The sequence below is a fragment of the Strix aluco genome, chromosome 11 (assembly GCF_031877795.1).
Source record: "Strix aluco isolate bStrAlu1 chromosome 11, bStrAlu1.hap1, whole genome shotgun sequence".
Classification (NCBI taxonomy): Eukaryota; Metazoa; Chordata; class Aves; order Strigiformes; family Strigidae; genus Strix; species Strix aluco.
The window spans coordinates 9,042,501-9,063,374 of NC_133941.1; the positions used below are offsets into that span (position 1 = coordinate 9,042,501).

Here is a 20,874-nt window from a genome sequence, read left to right on the forward strand (position 1 = left end):
CTTTCCTGTCAACTTTAGATCATCATCTACTCTTTACATCATATATTTAAGTAAGGCAAATGATCACTGCACTGAATTAAAGCTTCCTAACCAGTTTTAAGTTCTTTAAGGTGTAAAAGAGATCAATACTTAAGAGCAGAAAGTGCCGCTGGCAAAAACTGAACCGTTAGAAACGGGCAAAGCCTCCAGCCTTTCAAGTTAGGCACAGTGCGGTTTCAGGGTTTGATAGGTGCCAAGTATAAACTGCGAAGTTTCCAAAACGGCTAGCTTTTGTGTTCTCCTCTGAACCTACCTCTAGGACAGTAAATGCAGGGAACCTGCCAGGGAAAACGTGCAGGTAAGTGGGAGAGAGGAACTGTTGTGGTGCCAGGAAAGCTGAACCTGTGTACCAAAATGCACAGGAATGCACACAGCATCTCCCAGATATAAGGTCAGCTCTCCACCCCATCTGCCCGGGGACACCATGCCCCTGCTGGTGTTTTTTCCTTCGAAGTATCCCTGTTGTTCAGCACCAGAACGGGCTCTTCAGTTTGCTGTGCTCACATAGCCACATGTAAGATTTAAGCGATGGTATATACAGAAACAGCTTCGTATGGCAAAACAGTGAGTAAAACCCGGCAGCAAAAAGATCACCAAATAAACCCAGAACTGACATACTACTCTCTTAGCGGCAATCATCAGGCAGCTGAAAACTACTCATATATACTGTTAAATAACATTTTCAAAGAGATCCCTGAAAAATGAGTGTTACACAACTGGCATCACTACAGCAGGGTGTACGGCTGCTGGAGGTCTTTGCTCTCACAACTGAGCATCATGGGCAATTTTGAGCACGGCTGGCTCAGGTGAGCATGTTGGCTGCATGCAGCAAAACTCATGTGAGTAATCCTCTGTTTCTAGCAAGTTACACCTTATTAGGAGAGGTCTGCAAGAAACAAGGAAAAAACCTGTCTTGCCCAAGAACACGACAGTTAACAAGAGGCCATCAAGCCCCATCCTCCTCTTGACTCACTGAAAGGCAAAGCAAGTTTTTAGAACGGCTTTTGCTCCAGAGTGGATCATTTCTACAAAAATCAGGACTCCAAAGTCGACAGCCACAAAAATTCCTTAGTTCTCAGAGACAATTTCATTTTAAATAGCTTATTTCTGTAAGCAGAGCATGAAGCAATTTCACTCAACCTGACAAATAAGTAAGGCCAAGAATGTTGCATTTAAAATTCAGAGATAACTAAATAGAAGAAAAATTATATTTAGACATGATAGGACCTGGAAACAGGTTCCCTTCCACTCTTACGCTGAAGCTAAACAGCCATGATATGATCAAACAAGTTTTCACTTTTGCCTTGTAAATAAAATCAAAGGGCAACAGTCCTTTTTCTCTGACGTCTGTAGTTAATAAAGAAAGAATAAACATTACCTACTCTTACATGAGGAGGGAGGAGGAGAGAACATTTCTTAATCTCTTTCCAAAGAGGATTAATCTACAGCATATTTCCACCCCAAATACTAATGAAACAAAATGTTTTTCCTGCATTTTTCTGGAGGGGGTGTTCAAAGCCTCTCGTGTGAGCGCAGTTCACCCGAGTGCGTTACAAAGCCCACAGACTTCAGGTGCGATGCCACGCTGAAACGTGGCCGGAGCTTCAGCTGCATGGGGGGAAGGAAAGCTTCTACCCTGCAGATGAAAAACAAAAGCTCACATTTCTTAGGGCCCATATATCTGAAAGATACCAAGTTTCTCCACAACTGTGAGTTAATTAGGGCTTACAACAGCTCTATAAAGTAGATGTGTTACTACTGGAGCTTGTAGGGCGCAGGGAGGCTAAAGCCCCCATTCACTGGCGAGTTTAACACGTGGATGGGTGTGATGGGGCCAAATGTGTATTGAAGCATTTACTGGTTCCAAGTGACCTAGCTAACGTAACTGGAAAAGTCAAGGGGGGAGCTAGGGTAAGGTGCCCGTGTCCCTTGCCGTGCCTCTGAGTCACTCGCCCACCCACGGGAGGGGAACAAGGTGAGGAAGATGTTTTCAGCCCAAGTATCTGGAGCTTATAAACAGCCACTGAAAACACAATGCCGTAACAAAACAGGTGAGAGCCAACGCCCGCTGACGTTCCCATTCCTCCAGAGAACTCAGCCACCAGATTGGTTTTTTAATTATTATTTTTGAGCACAACATTTACACGTCTGACTCTAGATAGGCTTTGGCATTTCTGCAAGGGGACCGAATGCATGACCTCGTGATCTTGAAGAGCGATGGGATCAGCCCGGCTCACCTTTCCTCTGGAGAGGCGTCTGTAGCAAGGCGAGCAGAGCATAGGGAATGGGTTTAGGAGGGATAGACCCTTACAAATAAGGAATTTTCTCCAAGGAATCAGAAAGGAAGAAGATGGCTATGGCAAAAAGGTCGAAGAACAAGAGAAGTGCCCGGGCAAGACCCAGCGAGGGGAAGCGAGGATGAGTGGAGCCTGCAGAAGGGTTTACGTTGCCTTTGAAAAGAAATATTCATGCAGTCAGGTAAAACTGAGAATCTAACCCGTGGGAGGACAGAAGATGCTACCTTGAAGAATCTGACTATTACAGGATTAACAGCTACAATCCCTCCCTCTGAGGACACCGAATGCCAAAATCTGGCCTAAGGGTTTTAGGTGGTGAGGTTTGTCCAGGCGTGTCGGTAGGAACTCTGTAACATACAGAGGAGAATACTGTCCAAACCTGTATTATCTAAACATAGGTGTCGTTAAAATATTAAATATTTCTTTTGGGGGGGGGGGAAATACAGAGGAATATGAAGCCAAAATACACACATTTCTTTTGGGAGTAAAATATGCCCCTCAAACACTTCAATTCTACTGTACAATGTATTTATACCATGTTTAAAAAACATTTGTCAAGCATATAAAAAACCCCAGAAGTTCACTGTCACACAGCTTAATTCCCTATATTCTGCCTACATGCATATATAGGGCCAGTTTGTTAGGGGGTGGAGGTGTGTAGCAAAGCACAATCTAGCGAGACATGACACCATAACGGTGAACAATAAAAGCAAGCGCAGCATATGTGCTGGACATTTGGTGAAAATAACCCAGCTACAGCTCCAACTTTGGTAAATTTTCCTGTGCAGAAGTTGGTAATTCAGTTTCTGCTGTGATTCAGCTCAGCCACCAATTAGGTTGTTCGCAACTCCTCTAATTATTATTTATTTGGGAATTCAGAGATTCTAGGAAATATATCTTTATTTTTCAACTCTCTTTTTCTATAGAGCCCAACAAGCTGAAATCTGGGGGTTTTCTTCTTTTCTTCTCTTAATGTTAAGGCTTTTTCTCCATCTAGCTGCTAAGATTCTCCCTGGCTATAAGATCTGAAATGGTAGCAATAATTATATTTCCTATTTTATTACTCGTAATTGCCCCTTTGATCAGAATCCTATGCCGTTTAACCACATTTATATGGTCATCCTGCACATGGGTTCTAAACACAGAACGAGTCATTTTCCAAGGGAAAACTGCAGGAGCTAGGTTTCCCTTTACTGCACACACATGGAATCCCATACATTTGGCACCAATTTAGCTTATTATCATTTCATTCTTCCTTTTTATATTTGTTTCATTGTAAAAGCAATGTAAAACTCCCTGTTCACTGGGAAAGACGGCTCATTCCTTCGTATTGGTTTCCTTCAACCAGCCTGTAGCACACCCACCCAGATTCAATCTTGCCTTTGCAAAAGCAGACACCAATGAACACAAGAAATATCCCACAGCTGGAAGAGCTGAACTACGGGTCTCTAAGCTTTGCTGAACATACACTGCAAGCCCTACCTCAGCATGAAGCCCAGGAAACTTTTCATACATAGCCTTCTTGCTCCTCCTAAAGTCCAAGGGTAAATTCTGTTTGCAAAGAAACAGGCAAGCGTTCCCAGCTGGCAGACTGCCTCCAGGTCGGTCTCTACTGCACAGGCATCTGTGCAAGGAGGACAAGACTGGTTGTCCCATCTCTGACACCTCTGGCCTTGGCCACCAAGCACGCATTTGTTGGAGCTGTATCAAGGAACCCTCCTTGCTTGTGGCTGGCTTTTGCATGCTGTATCCCTGCAGCAGAAGAGTACAGGGCCAGCAGACACTGCCCTTCCCCCGTGCAAAACAGAAGACCATTGCCTGGGACCATATGGTTGTTAATAATGGTGAAACCCTGACCAACTTCAGAGAACTCAAACAGAGCTGCTTTTGATTTAGGCCACGCACCTGAAAGCAGCATTTGTTTCAGTCAGCTTCCTCAAAGTGATGGTCTCAGGAAACTACATAAGCAGCCCAGCTCAAGAATTTGCAGTTCTTTGGAAAAAAGAACATGGTCTTTTGAAAGGCCATCCTCAGGGTAAGTGTTTTATTTGGAGGAGAAGCCAACACGAAGCCAAATTCAACACAACCAGAGCTGAAGACTCGCACCTGAAGCAGGCATAGGTCGCAGGGAGAAGCTGGTGACCGCATTGTGTGTGCATACCTACAATGCTGCTCCATGTAAATCCTCAGGTGGTACAGGGATAACAGGAGCAAAGGAAGGGGGTGAGCATGTGGTTTATCCCAAGTCCTCTTACTAACAGCTTGGCTTGATAGACTTCACTCTTCTGCTTGAAGCATGTTTGTTCAGTACGCTTTCATCACGTTGCTTTGTCCACTCAGTCAGTTTAGACAGACATTCATATTCTCCAGTCACAGGAAAAACTGCTGCTGGAAGAGGATATGTGCAGCCAGGAGAACTAAAAGCTTACAGATTAAAGAAACCCTAACAGCTACTTCACTTGTACTGTTTTATTTTGTGTACGCTCAGGACCAGTAGCAACAGGCAGACTCACCCGTAGTTCCAAAACATCACCCTTTTCAGGATGCTCTCCAGGTGAGCTAGCCGCCTGCCACCAGGAACTGCTAGGAGGGTCTCTCATACTGGAAAAGCGAAGCATCTATGGGTACTTCTCAGGGTTTCTCATCACAGATACCTGTCCACCATCTACAGCCATGAAAAGATGGAACAAATAGGAACAAACTGACAAGCACGAGAACAGGGACTCTTCACACTCTGAAATTTGCAGTCAACTTGGTTCAGTCAGACTTGGAAGGGCAGCAGCTTGGCACTTGGGTAATTTCAGTGACAGACAACTGTTATCCTCAGCTATTGGTAAATACAATCACAAATTCCTAGAGCTTTTTCTCTTGATACCAATAAGAGACTCTATGCTGAAAAGCATTACAGAGATAGAGATCAGAGGTCTATTTTTGTTTCTGTGTCTTGACGCCCATGACTTTGATGGGGTAAGTATATTAGCATATGATAAATTACTCTTTAATCTGTGCAGTTATAATTCTAGAGAGAGGTTCAGTGGCTTTGCTCTCAACCATAAGTATTTCTGTGAAGAAACACTCATTTTGCTGGAAAAGGGTAAGAACAAAGCTGTTTGTAAACAAAGCTGTAAAAGGAGAAATCCATCTCCCATGAAGCTCCAAACTCCCCGAAATAACTTTCTGCAGAGAACTATCATTACCAATGTGAAAAACTTCACATTCAGCAATCCTGAATTACACAGAAACGCTCAAAGAGGGCTGCACAGTACATCATCTGAACTGGTATTGCTTTTAATTTCCCACCTGATTGGGTGAAAAGGTTCGTATGTTGGGAACTGCGGAAGAAGAAACTTACTAAAAATTAAAGATTAAAGAGGGAGAATGATACAGGGAAAATCTTCTTCATAAACAAGTTTCTTTATCCAGAATAAACTCAAAGGTCCTGGGAGGGGAGGAAGGATATGTGCTTTGTCAGGACAAAGGAGGACAACAAACTATGCCTGAAACCTCCTTTGTGAAGACAACTCTTACAACACATCTTCTTTAAGGGCAAGGTATTGAAATCACTTGGAAGAAATATTTTTATCTCCCAAGAAGATTATCACTGAAGTTTCTGCACACACTGTGTCATCGCTACATCCATGAAGCACTAAAAAGCACCAAAAGAGACTCCCTTACCCCACCTCTCAGTCCATCCTACTGTCACCTGTCTGCTTGGCCAGAAATCTCTCTGTGACCCAAGAGAGAGATGCTCAGCATACTCATTCCTACAAAAGCTGAAGACACACCACCTCCTTTGTAGCCTATGACATCCCAAAGCAACACATACATTATCTTTAGAAGAAAGAGAAAGGGTTGAACCACAGCGATACTGCTAAAATAGATGAAGTAGAGAAATCTTTTTACATGAGCTTTAAAGGCTGAAATTTTCTAACATTATACTAGAGTATTTCTGACCTTCTGGAGTTCCTGGGGAGAGCTTGGTCTGGATTGCCCGGTGTTGTGAGAAACCCTGTCTCTCCCTGTGCCCCTGGGTGGAGTCAGCTTGTAGCCGGTTTCATCAGCAACCTGAGTAGCTCTGGGCTCTGAGCACAAAGGGCAAGGGACCGGCTGCTGGGTTTTGTCTCCCACTGGCACTCATGTACAAACCCCATGTCTAGGCCAACAGCCTCAGAGAACTAGGGAAGCCTTTCCTTTTCTGGGCACATTTTGCTTCAGAGGTGGGCCCCAAGATTTGACACTGCACTCTGATGTAGTCCACCCTGAAGAACTGGCTGGCATACACCACCATCTCAACTCTTGTGTTATGGGTAAAAAGCAAAGGCTCTGTGAAAGCCAAGACCCACACCACACTCTGTACTTGTACCTGTCTCTGTGGATGCTCTTCCTTGCACTGGTCATGCGTAGAAGAGGTATACAAGGAGAACTGAAATCCTACATGCCAGCATAGTTGGTGGCCAGAGCAGTAGGCTTGTTGGGAATGATTACTGACCCAGAAATGGGAGGTACAAATTCAGCAGGGCAGTTAGATCGCCATCAGGCAGCACCTTGCTGCAGCACGGCCACAGCCAGCACGCCTGCATGGTCAGGCTACCATAGAACAGCTGCTGGAAAACAAAATGGCATGTGAGAAATGCAGAACTGAGACCAAGTGTAGGCGAGAACCATAAAAACTGAAGTCTCGTTAAATGCTGGACAGTTGGTAAACAGTGGACCCTCCCATTTGTTTGCTGCGTACTGTAAAGGGGTGGAGGCAGGGGTGGCGTGCGTGCTTTGGAAATCGGCAGTTTTTACACTATTCACCCAGGAAGTTATTAACTTGCATGCTTGTGGGCAACTGCACAAGCTATTTTTGGTCATGGGACCCTGTGTAAGGAAAGGATTGCAAGGTTTTAATAATGATCTTTAGTTAACTTGGTTACCCACACAACAATGGCTTTCTGAGAGGCCAACTGCTGCTAAAAACTTGAGACAGGCTTTACTTCCAGAGGTATTAAACTATGAAAATATCTAACCATAATAGTAAGCAGCTATAAAAAGAGCCCTGTTTATTTCACATGATTTCTTTGTATGCCACAGTGTTATGAGAATACTTCAGCTCAATGACAACATGGTAAATTGGAAAAGATTAACCGTATAAGTCAGCACTTATGCAGTTCATTTTTGCTTGGTGTTGGGGACTTTCATTCTTTTGAAACCCAGGTTTTCACTAGCATGGCCAGGCGTAACAATGTATGAACACCATTTTTTAAAATTAAATTCAAAATTAACCAGATATGAAGTTCAACTCATGTAGGGTCCACAAAAGGAGAAACCAAGGATTAAAGAGAATGAAAAAAACCCAACAATGCAGACTTCAATTCTGAGTCGCTGTACGTTATGCAGATAGATTCGGAGCCCACATACCCAATCTGAGAAACAACCTGGTATCTCCCATCTCTATAATATTGTAAATGGATCCAAGAACTTTTCTGCAACAGTGGAGCATCACAGAATATGCTACAGAGAAGGTCAAACCCTCTATGTTGCACTACACGACTACGATGGTGTTTTGGCTCGTTCCTGAGAAACACCATGAGGCCTTACTGAATCCCTTCCACTATTAGGGTACACCAAGAAAAAAGGCAGAAAAATAAAGATTGCATTTGTTTCTGGGAAGACCCACGCAGCTCCACGGAGAGGACACTTCCATCCTTGTTAATCCCAGCTTCTTAAAGCAACACTCAGTAAGATAATGAATCCTTTAAATGTTACATCTTGTGTCTTGCATTATTGTGGTGCAGCAACTCTCCACATCAAACAGTCATCAGCACTATTACAAAGTGGGCTTATAAGAGACTGGCTGAAAAGGCGCTGTGTGAAAAGAAGTGGAAAATTAAAGCTGAAGCAGTCGAAGAAAGGGCTTAATTTACTGGCATGTACAGTATGCAAATGAGATTACTCTCAGCTTAACTGCATCATTTATGTCCATAATAACGGCATCATCATTACAGGGCTCAAATTAAATTACACCATAATTAGCATATCAAAGTGATTGGTTAAAGTTTAAAACAAATACCCAATTTTGTTAATGAACAGCTGTAATTGTCATGTACACTTCAATGAAAACTCCCTAAACAAATATATGTTTTAGAACAGAGAAAGATTTTGAAGCAGACAGGTCTGCAGCGGAGGTAAATTGCTTAAAAAAGAATGACACAGACTATTCTATTAATGTTAATATATGCTCATCGTTTTCAGGTAATAAAACATTCTATCAAAACAAGCCTTCGCTTCCTTATTTTCTGCCTCTCCGACTCCTCCACCACACTGGCAAGTGTCAGAGGGGAGAGGTGCTGGCCGTGCCCAGCCTGCCCCACGCGCGGGACGGGCACAGCACCGCAGCCCCCACCCACGTGTGGAGAGGGCGAGAAGGGAGCAAGAAGAAGAAGAAGGAGATGTCTTGCTAACTCTACCCCGTGGACCAGGGCTGGAGTAAGCTGATGACATGATAACACATTAGGCAGTCTACAATTCAATTTACTCTAATCTAATCATATCTTCGCAGCAGTTTCAGAGGTGGAACTGCACCAGAGAAGTTTTTGCTGTTCTCGTCTCATTAAAATAAATAGGGAGGTGGGACCAGCGGGTTTGTCACTGTCAGCCTGACAGCCAGCGACACATTTCCATAGATCCATCACTACAAATGTACACAGTAAATATACAGTTAAAACACTCTTCAGGCAGAGTGAGCTTTAACAGGGGAGCAAGCCCACTCCGTGGTATTTTACCGGTACAGGTGAGCTCTAGCACGCTTGGGGTTGGTAGGAACCCTAAGGGAACCAGGCCAGAGGACCCAGTGCCACCTTGCACACGCAGAGTAGAACAATCCCTCTGTGTCCCCCAAAATGTTTACACTGATATATTTGACTGCGTATTACCCAATATTATAGGAAGCGACATGGGGAAGTATATTTTGGGCTAAAATTGGGAATGCACTTTCAAATATACTTAACAAGGAAATTGAATGTCTTATTAAATCCGTATTATCAAAACACTGTTCAAAAATTTAAAGAAAGTAGCTTTTCATTTTATTCATCGAGGAATCCATTAAAGCCTAAGCTCTGAAGTAGTATGTAAATTATGTGCCTTTCAAGGTAGAGCTAGGGCAAATTCACTCCATCAACTAATGATGAACCTCATTATGTGCAGGGAGTATTCATAATGAGGAAACAAGCCACCCGCCATTCCATGTTCTAACATAAATCCCTGTAAAATGTGAATATCTCCACGTCTAATTAAAGGCTACTAATTCCTATCATCCCCTACATGGCCCAAAAAGCAAAAACTAGAAATGTGTTTAAAAAGACACCCTTTGATTTTACAAAACACATTTATCTGTGTTTACCACTAGTGAGTTGCAATGTATTTTTTTACAAAAAATAAATCCCAGTTTTATAGGATAAAAGTTTGTGGACACAAAAGTTTATTTACATTATCTGACTTGGTCTTACATTTTAAAAAGAGTTTCTGATTAGCACAGGTCAGGCCGCACAGCTCACCAGAAAAATAAATAAAAAGGCAGAGAAAAGAAATCTCCAGGAGTATGTAAGAAATAATATTTTAAGGAGAAGAAAAAAAAAAAAAAAAAAAAAAAAGAAGAGAAGCACAGCTGAGCTATCCAGGTTCGCTCTGGACCTCAGGCTTCCTAAAAAAAAAAAATAATCTAGAGATCCCATAATAACTGAGAAGGCAGGCAGCAGAGTCGGGAAGAGGGAGAACCAATTAAGCAACCAAGTACACAACAGGTATTTAAAAGATTTTTTGAATGATACTCAATTTAGGAAGAAGCTGCTTCCCTTCTGAAATCCTGTAAGAATAAGGGATTGAAGACAATGCTGCGTAATACAGGCTGGAAGAAAAGTGCTCTTCCACAGACTTACCTAGATTTGGTATTTATACCTACAAGCGCAGTGTCCGCTCCTACGATCAAAAATGTATTTCTTATTAAGTTACATAATACCCATCATATCTATCACTGTGAATTCATTTGCTCTTGCACTGAATTATGGATTTGCTCTCTGTACTTCCCGGCATAAAAGTGGACAGGTTTGCCGACTCCCCTGAACAGAAGGCGCACCACTGTTTCTTTTTTACTGCTCTGTATTAATATTTTCCTACATTTTCCAAACAAACAGAGAAGCACAGCAAAACCAAAGAGCATTTCAGTTTGCAGGAAAAGAAAAGCATCCACTGAAGCTGAATAACATACAGGCTTTAAAAAAAAAAAAAGAAAAGAAAAAAGCAAAAAAGATGACATAAAGGGATGGTTTAAGAAATGTGATAACTCCTCGCAGTGCACGGAAGCACTTGGACAGTTGCAGAAAAGGCTGCGGTACCTTCAGATTATGTCAACCAAAAAGTTGAAATCCTCGTGTAAAAATACCCCTCACGTTTCATCCCTAGAAAAGCTTATTTAGAATTCATAGAAATTCATAGCTGCTAAGAGGAATATGTGCACATAAAATCAGAAATGCAAAAAAAAAAATAAATCAATATTTAAAAGAATAAAATAGAGCACACAGATTAAAGTATTTTAGCAACGCAGATTTTCTAGAAATAGCAGGGCATTTTACAGGGGGGAGGGAGGGGGGAGGGGGATCCGGCTTCTTTAAGTTGCATAAAAATAAAACTACGCTCCATAAAGCTGCTCCCCTGCACGCCCGCTCATTCCTCGACTCCACCGAGGGGTTTGGTGGTGGTTTGGTTGGGTGGTGGTTTTTTTTTTGGCTGGTTTTTTTTTTTTTTTTTTTCCCCTTCTCCTTTTAGGTCAACCAGTCATGCACTGGGAAGACAACCCTCCAAAAATAACTTGTCCCTCCCCCGGAGCGCGGAGTTGAACAACCTACCTTTGTTCTGGCGCTGCAGATAACAACCGGCACCGCCGCGGGAGCCGCCGCCGCCGCGCAGCGGGGCGGCCCGGGGGGCTCCGCCGGGCGGCACCTGGCACCGCGCGGCGCTGCGCGGGCGCGGAGCCGTCCCGCCGCGGGCCACCCCCCCCCCACCCCGTCTCCTCCGCGCTGTCCCCCACCCCCCCCCCCGCCCCACCCCACCCCCCCACCCCCCGTCCCCTTCCCCACTCGCGGGATGATCCGCGGGCAGAGCCGGGCAGCCCAGCGCGCCCCGCCGCCCCCAGCCCCGCCGGGCACCGCGCAGGTTACATACGGGGGGGGCCGGGTGCCGGGAAGGAAGAGTTCTGCAGGATTTATTTGACACTTATTTTCCGGGCAGCCCTTTTGTGGAGTTGCGCCGTTTGTTTCTTATTGTCTGAGCAGCAGTTGGAAGCGTCTCCCCGAGGGGGCCCCTCAGCCCGGCTCGGCCGCTTTGACAGGGAGGTAACCATATTAGGATGTGTATGGCAAAGTAAACAATAACATAGTTGCAATGAAATGGAAATTTTTTTTTTTTTTCCCAGCTAATAGTGTTGGTGTCAGTCCTGTTTTTAGCCTTTTCCCACTAGTTTTCTTTTGTGGCTTAAACAGGCCATCTTTTTTAACAATTAAAAAAAAAAAAAAAAAGAGGGGGGAGAAAAAGGGGAGGAGAGGCAAGTGGTACCAGCTTCCCAGTTGCTCACTGAAAATGTTTTGGGTCACAGTGGGAAAAGAAGGGGGAGCGCCTTTAACATCCAAATAAAGACATGTCAGTTTAATCATTGAAAAAAAAAAAAATAATACAGTAATGCTCACATGCATTTTTGAGACCGACGGCAGAAGGAGGGGGTGAGCGGGGCTGGGGAGGGTAGGTGTTAAAATTGCGATTTTGAGAGCAGGGGGCAAGTAGATTAGAAAAGTCCAGTTGCGTTTTACACAATCACAGCGAACTGGTGGGATGAGCTAAGTTGTGCAAAGCCCCGCAAGTCTGCTGGCTTTAAAGCTTTGAGATCGCTAGTTTTACAGGATAAAGCACTTTAAGCAAATTGTAAAATGCAGGTGTCAAGTTATTCGGTTTAATCAGAAACAGAGCTCAGAGCAGTCGCCATGCAAAGGCTCCCCTACCAGCACAGTCGAAAGAAAAGTTCTGCGGTAGGAAAATGCTTTAAGTCGAACAATATTATTTTAGTACCTCGATTCCACGTCCTAAGCAAATTACCAAGAACAACAAGTGTAGCATCTCCTCACACCGAGGGATGAGGCAGCTGCTGGCGAGCGCTGCGTGCCGAGGCTCAGCACTAGCAGCCAGCCTGCAAGGGAATTACGGCTCTAAGATGAAAGAAGTTTGCACGTCTTGGTGACAGCAGATCGGGGCAGCTCTCTGGTGCAACAGTCCAACACAAGCTGTTGAGCTGTTTGCACCACCAGTTAGCATCCTCCGCCGCTCCATGGCCGGCAAAATGGAGCGCTCCTCTGGAAAGGGCTGACAAAAGAGATCGCTGATGCTCTCTGTCTGTACCAGGCACCGGTGTGATAAGATACACCGCGAGGAGAGGTTTAAGGTAGATAGGCAAACAAAGTTGCTATGAGATCACACGCTTAATTTAGAACAAAGGCAACGCTTCTCCGACAAATATGATGCACACTTACCCTGCCAAATGCGCTCGTACTCGGCTAATCCACAGCAATCAGAACATCAGTGTTGACATCTAATGGTACCTACAAGCATCTCTCTCTGGCTTTCCACATGGCGTAAGCCTGCTCCGTTAACATGCTTTAAATTTTTCAACCGTCTTGTTGAACCTAAACATCTATACAACTATACAGCACGTTATTCATCTATGCCGCATGTGCAACCCCCCCAACAAAAATAAAAAGTTAACTTAACATGCTGATATCAAAATCAATAAATCACACAACCAAGTAGCAGTTCAAAAGTTCAAAGACATGATGGCCAGTTCACTACGTCGTAGCACTCAACCAATAATAACTTGACTCCATCACTCCTCATAGTATAGACAATTTCATAGCATCATTTTCATTAGGCTGTCTCACTGAAAATTGCTAGCTATTTATGTATACGCTAAAATAAATTAGCCATTTCATCGAGCACTGTGATTCTTATAAAATACATTAACACAATACTCAATTTTCCAGTTGGAGTAAATAAATAAATCAATAAATTCAATACAGAGTAATTTTTATTTTTTTTTATTGTGGAGCTTCAGCTCTCAGCATAAGTGTTTTTATTGGGTTTATTTGTTTCAATAAAAATTGAAATGGGACAGTGATCTTAGCAGTAAGATCTGGGCAAAAAAACCAACCCAGCCCTATCTAATATTAAAAAAGTACACTGTGCAGTTCAGCCAACTGGTAATATATATTTTTTGATCAAAAATCATCTTCATTACAGTTATTAAACAGCCACTCGCTTTTGAAGGGTTCTTCTCTCCCCTCATGAACCTTCCCAAGGAACGGCAGCATTCTGCAGCCCAGGGAGAAGCCCCTGGGCTCCCCACGGAGGGGGCTCAGGTCCTGCCGAGCCCGTTGTGCTGGGCTGGGGGAACCCTGTACCACTTTGGCACTTCCACCGAGAAACCGGGTGTAGAAAAGTTACCAGCACTCACGTTCACTATTTTTAAGCACTCACAGAACGTTATATTCAGTGTGGCTGCAGGTAGGGCCATTTGACGTCAGAGGTAAGATGGCAGGAGGGGAGGATGAGAGAACGTCGGAGAAGAGTTCATGGACACCCCAAGAACTTGAGCCTTGATGAGGGCTGTTGTCTCTGGCTCTAGGTCTGTGTTGCCCCGTAAGACAAGGCCAGTAAGTTTTAAGGCTCAGTGGATCACAGGTGATTTGGTGATGACACCCTACTGCGCAGCTTAGTGCGCGTCCTTTGGGGACCTCACGTGGCTTACGGCAGCGCTCATGCTCTACAGAGAAGCACGTTACTGCGTTAGCAGTCCCCCTGTCTTGGGTAGAACACACATTATGTCAGGGGCTGGGCAACAGGACGATTCAGAATTTGGCCCAGCAAAATGCTCACACATGGACAAGAACCCAGACTGCCTCAGTCCTCCTGCTACTGTAACCTCAGACCAACGAAGGCAACCCACCAACCCCTCCAAAAGTCTCATAATCCGGTAATGCAGCACTTCTCTGCAAGTCTAACACTTCTAGCACAAAACACACAGGCTTTACCCGCTCTGTGATGAGGACAAGAACCTGTAAAGAACCAGGAAGAAATAAAATACACCCCTTGGACATGAATTGGTGCTGAGTCCAGCTTTAGCAGTGAAAACACAAATGTATTAACTAACACATACCATTTAAGCCCATAATGGTTTAATGTAATTCCTTTAAAAAGGCTGCATGTGAATAGCACAGTTTGTAAACTGCTTGGTGGCAACAGGAGGGTACTTTTTGTTCATATTCACTCTTTAACCTAATCAGAGGAAAAGTAAATATCAGATCTCAATTTTAATGACTGACTATAAATAAAAGCTTTTACACAAAATGCACATTTTGCAAAGATAACGATTTTAAGTATGATGTCACTGGTGACCTACTGAACTACATGGCACATGTCAGACAGACGTCTGTTTCTTAAATTGCAGCCATAAATTAGTAGCCACAGAATCTGTTCTGTCAAGAAAACGTGAAGCTTTCCTATTCAGATAAAAGTTTAATGACTGTTTCAGTTTAGGTGCATGAGTTAAGATTCCTGTTGACGGGGGGGATCGACTGCTCCGTGCTGTAAATACTGCACACTGTCAGATGGAGGCTCCTTGGCCACGGCCACGCAGAGGCCACCACGCTGCTGAGCCTCGCTGCGCTGGCACAAAAACACCGGCTGCAAAACCAATGCCCGCAGATGCAAGTTTGCACAGCAGCTTTTGCTAGTGTCGACAAAATTCCCCCTCCTCTACCACTGAAGATCAACCTTCTGACCTGACCGTGCAATGAAACCGGCAGGAGCAGGAGGAATTTCTTCCGAACCTTAGAGGCGGCATGGAGCCAAGTCAAAGGACTTCACTCTTGGGAGGGAGGGAGCAGCAAAGCACATCCCACGTGAGTGCAAGGGAAGAGCTTCTCCTTAGTCTTCCTCTGACTCCTATTCAATATTACTTCACCCCAACAGGATCCAAGCCCCTGACACACATGGAAGGCTTTTCTCTAACTTCACACTGGTTAGAACATTAGTATTTTAAAATATGATACATGGTACTTGTACAGAGCCTCCCGGTGCTGTGCACGTGTGCGCACATACAGTATCCTACAGGTGTGACCACTAGCACCACCCAATACCATGTCCCATATTAATTACCTCGTTTTCAGTCACTATTAAATTTGCTGAATTTTAACGATTTGTACTGAACTATTCCTTGCTGAGAATTCTGCCACAGGCCAAATTCTGGCAAAAAGATTAATCTAAAACTTCCAAGATACTCCTGAAAACAGAGACAGGGAACACTGCTGATCTACCGTGGTGAACAACCCTGATCACTACTTCTTCGAGATGCCATGGAGCTCCCACGTGTTGGAGCACAGAGGTGAAAACAATCAGGTAAAAGACTTCAGTGGGAAGTAGGTGAGTGGCACCATTCCCCACCTGCTGCCTTCCTCCTCCTCTCCTCTCTGACCCCCAGCTGGCGGGCAGGGGTAGAGGAAGCCACCTGATTTGAATAGAGAGGAGACATCGCCAGCTCAGGAAGCAGGAAAATGAGCAGACAGGGACAAGAGGGCCAGAGAGAAATGAACCATGACTGCCTGAGCAGTCACCTGTCTCATGGCAGGGGTTGCATACATTTTTTTGTCCACTACAGAGGAACTAGATGGTTTAGTCCACTTCGGGATGTTTTTGGAGACCAATCCAAAGCTCAACCAATTTGAGATCAAGTCGTGTATGTATGTCCAAGGCAAAATCCCCAACTTCAGTGTCACCTCCCTCACCGTTTCCACATTTTAGCCCCAAAACATGGAAAATCCTAAGGCCGCGTTAGAGAGGAGTTAGTAAGTAGTTACTTAGTAAGAAAGTATGTTCTTACACAGCCAGGCAGCTTCTATTTCTCTAATCCTTTTCTGAGAAACAGCTGCAAGGTCTTAGTGGAAAGTTCTGGACACAGAAAACTTGAGTCCAACTGGGTTGGCATTTAATTGTATTGGGAAAAACAGGGCTTTTCAACAGGATGTGTGGGTCACTCTAAAGTCTTTTTGTTTTTTTTTTTAAATAGCAACAACAGCAGCCTCTTTCTTTGTGTCAGTAAAGAAAAGTAGAAATGACTTTTTTTTTTTAACGCTATTTTGCTGGTTTCCCATGAAACGTCAACTTCTTTTTCTCGGATATTATCCTATGCACAGAACAGTAAACAGTAAAAAACTTTATGCAACACCCCACCCCCCCCCCCCCCCCCAATATTCAATAAAACTATGTAACAAGCCCCATGCACGAGGGAGTAATTTTTCCCTAAAGCTTTCCACATCTGACTAATGGGTCCATACCCTTCAGCAAACAAAGACATACTGCCTTTTCCTCCTTCCAGCCTCTCTAAAACACAAAACCTGAAAGCAACCCCTCCTGCCTCAGCTGACGTGCCCACTCCCCGCGAGGATGCGGGCAACACCTCAGTCCTTTCAAATTCGGCGTGTCCCACCCAGGAAGGGACGGGCACAGCCCCGTGGTGCTGCCGGGCCGCGCAGAGTCTCTCTGCTCCAATGCTTGCAAAGATTTCTCACTGGGTAGAGCTCCAAAGTAGCTTGAGCTTATGATAAGCAACGGCATACTTAACAGTTACATATTACTGTTCATGATAATGCAATATTTCATTTGGGTGATTTAGAAGTCCCTCTTGACCAACTTACAGTGAGGCACCAAACGCTTCATCAATCACAACCATTTTTATTCACAATCCAGTGCAAAAACTACAGGGAGAGTTGAATTTTCAGCAACTCATTGGGGAGGGTATTGCTACGAGCACTGAAAATCCTCCTATCTCACCAATTTTTATGTTAGATTCAAATATATTTTCTTTCTAAGCAGCATTCCATTTTCCTGCCTCTCTCTGCCGCGTTTCTTATCGTGGCAAGGTGAAAGAGTATCCAATTTAATATCTGTTTTGCAGGACAGGAGATTTTTTCATATCTTATGCACTAAGGAAAGCTGCAGGGGATGGCTTAGCAGGCTGAGCATCAGGTTTTAAATACCTAGACTCCCTGGAACCACAGATCCCATCAGGTCGACTGAGCCCTTCATGTTTCTGAGGTAGATAAATTAAGTGTCACGCTGTTTACTTTGGCAGGATCTTTCCGATGAGACCTCTGCGGTAAAGGTCCTGTCTGTTCTGTGTGGAGTTGAAGGTTAAAGTCTCATGGTTAAGGCATAGCACGGGGTGCCACCTTGATCTCACTAACGCTAATGGCAATTCTGCCATTTCTCTTAAGAGAGACATTCCAGGGATCTGCTCCCAGAACTTGCTGCAACGTTACTGGATGACTGAAAATTATTCAATGGCTTATCTGCCTCGGTTTTGGTGACTGTTAAAGGGAAAAAAATACATATACAACTCCCAAATGTTTAATTCATAAGTTATACAAAACCATCAGATCTATGGATGACAGAAGAGAGATATCCATCATTTTTACAGCCTGATTTCTGTGGTTGGAGGTAACCCTATGTTTCTGCAAAGTCATACCCTCTTCCCTTCTCTGCACCACAAGGAAGCAGTGGCCGAGCCCACCAACATGAATGGTTTGCAACAGAACTCTTTTAGAAAGAAATCGCTGGAGAGAACTAGTGTAAAATAGTCATGAAAGACAAAATGTTAATAATAATCACAAAAGTCACAGTTTTAATGGACATGTGCAGTGGCATACACCCATATTCACACATAAAAACCTTCTCAACCTTGGACATTTCAGAGAGGTTCCTCCATCTACAAAAGGTCTGATTCACAGAGAACAGACTCAGTGTTGAAGAAAACAGAATGCTTTGAGGAGGGCAGCTGAAAATATGCACTCGGAACTTACACCTGACCTTACTCCTTCCTTCCCAGCTACCATTATTTTGATGGACTTAGATACACAGAACATTCTAGGGAAGGAGGATGAAGAGAAATAAAATGTAACAATAGAAAAAAAAGGAGTCCTTCAAAATCATTTCCCTTTTAAGCAGAAATTAAGCAGAAAACATATTTCCTTTTACGCTGGTTAGGGAAAGGACTGTCTTTTGATTTGTTTCCACAACAGATGACAGTACGCACTCTCTGCTTAGGGTACCAGAAATAATAATTAACACTCCTAAGACGTTGTGTGTTACGATGACGTACCAAAGGTTAAATGTGGCTGTTAGGCGTACTGGCAATAATTCCTTCTCAGGTGGTTTAGTGCAAATCCCACATTTTCCTCCCGATCTACCCGAGGACCTGCTGGAGCTCCAGCAAGGCACTGCATCAGCCTATGGACCTTACTGGGATGAGGTAAGAGAAGAGACAAGAAACAGTCTTTCAGCTCAATTTACTCATCATTATGTTCAAACTGTTTTTTGACGAGTTTTGGCTGACCAGCAGACATGGTATCAAACCATTTTTTGGAAACATCACATATTCAAGCTAAGATATCCAATGTTGCAAACATATTATTTGCATTGCAGAGGAGAAAAGCTCCACCAGGGAAAGCAATCAGACAAATCATCCTGGGTAGGGCCTGTTTTTACTGCAGTATCTGGGTACATTTGTCTTTTAAAAGCAGGACAAAGGCCCTTAAAAAGGGAGATCAAGATATTCCCTGTCACCTTTGCAAACCAAACCAAAGCAAACCCAACTAGCCAAATCTGCTATGAAGAACAAGGGCTTTGCCCAAAATCCATCTACTGATCCTTGAATCTCACTGTCCCTAAGTTAGGTGCTCCAAAACTGCTCATCAGTTTTAAACACCTTGGTTAAGGATGTGAAGATCTGCATTACAGACTACAGCTGTGGCAGGGGACAGAATTAAAGTAGAAAAACCAAGGCAGGTCAGAGGGTGGCTGTGCAGCAAAACTAAACTCATTACAACAGAGCTTCTCTTCCAAAACTGCTTTGAAACAATTATTACAGCCCCTCATTAGCTAGCTCTAAGTTGGATGAGAAAGGACATAAACTCCTGACAAAATTCCTGTCCGCCATGAAGCCCTTGCAAGACAGCTGGCTTGCAGGTGTGTCTCCAAACTCACAGAGCATCGCAAAACCGTTAAGAAAAAGGGATGGGAGCAAGAAGATGGAGGTGAACTGCTCTCCCAGAGATGGCCCAAGGGACAAAGAATCAGTCACAGCTCAGCCCTCCCATCTTTCTTAGCTCAGTCTAACGCATAAGATGCCCTCCATATTCCCATCTGCCCTCTTTTCACTCTTTGCTGAGGAAAATGCAACTACCCCAAAGCGCTGCTGGCTGCTGCAAGCAGCTCTTTTAGCAAATAGGCAAATCCTTCACGTCCAGCATGTCCCCGAATGCACTGAACCACGTCTAGAGAGCCTGGCTACAGGTCCCAGCTCAGGCAGAGTGAAGCAGAAAAGGAAATCATTGCCCTTGACTCTAAGTTCACGTTTCAGTGCTTCCAGTCACTAGTGGTCAACAAGGAGACTTTCGGATGTGCTGGTGTGTTCAGAGGGAAAAAGCAGGAATAAAAAGAAGGAGTCAGGGCTGTGCCTCCAGTTATCCTGAAGATGAGCCAGGATGCTCCCCCTGGCAGTGGGCTCCCAACAGGACTCTAACAGCTGGTCACACCCACTACTTCAAATCAACAAGCAAACCAGAGTGAAAAATGGAAAGGACAAGGTGGATTTTACACAAAAGCAAAACATCCCTCCTCTCTACCAGGTCTGAGGGGTAAAGGATGAAACAGGATGGAACTGGTTTTGGTTTAAAGCTGCAAAGGAATCACAGGGAGAGAGCACTTACAGAGAAATGTATTTTCATGTAAACTTTTATGCATCCATCCCTTGTAACTGGACATCAGGGAAGATGTTAATAAACATCAGGGTGCGAAAAACACAGTAAAAAAAAAATATCAGACTACAAACCTATCTCTTCCAAGATCTTAGAAATAGCTCTGCAGCTATATACTGCAGGGAGCCGAGCACACTCAAATACAAGTTTGCATCTTAAACATAAGCACACATACATACAAACAAGGTTTTGCAGATATTTGTTAGCTGTACTACAAGATTTTCCAGGGTTGGTGCTGCAGCTTATGTTACAGTGCTTGTAATATAGCTGCAGATCAGCCCCCCAAGAAGGGGCCTTGGAAAGAAGCTGAAATAGCGACAGTTTGTGTTGCTGGGGATATTTCTGAGACACAGTTGCTGTTTACTGTGTTTCTATTTTCAATCAAGCTGCAAAGTCCACCCATAAAACATGAGGAGGCATTTCTCTGGGTGTGGGACAGTGCAACACGCACGCAAGGAGGACCAGCTCTTCAGCTGCTACGCCTGGGCAGAGCTCCACCAAAATACTCTTAGCCTGATCTACAGTGGAGTATTTGGCCCATAAGGAAGGAAACTATGCTCAAAATCCCCAGTAACAAGGCTTCTCTCGGTATATATTTATGCACAAAGCTCAAATAATTTAATACCATGCCTCACTAATCATGTGAG

At 44.0% G+C, this 20,874-nt stretch overlaps 1 protein-coding gene across 16 annotated transcripts in view; it reads right to left on the reverse strand.

Annotated features, from left to right (window-relative positions):
* The window catches only part of FOXP1 (forkhead box P1), a 390,108-nt gene that overhangs the window by 189,812 nt on the left and 179,422 nt on the right, over positions 1-20,874 (reverse strand). Inside the window, exon 1 of one of the 16 annotated variants that reach the window (XM_074836026.1) lies at positions 6,700-6,748. The exons of the other annotated variants lie outside the window; for them this stretch is intronic. The gene's annotated coding sequence lies outside the window, so the exon portion shown is untranslated. Of the gene's footprint in view, positions 1-6,699; positions 6,749-20,874 lie in introns of those variants that run through there. 16 annotated transcript variants of the gene reach the window in all.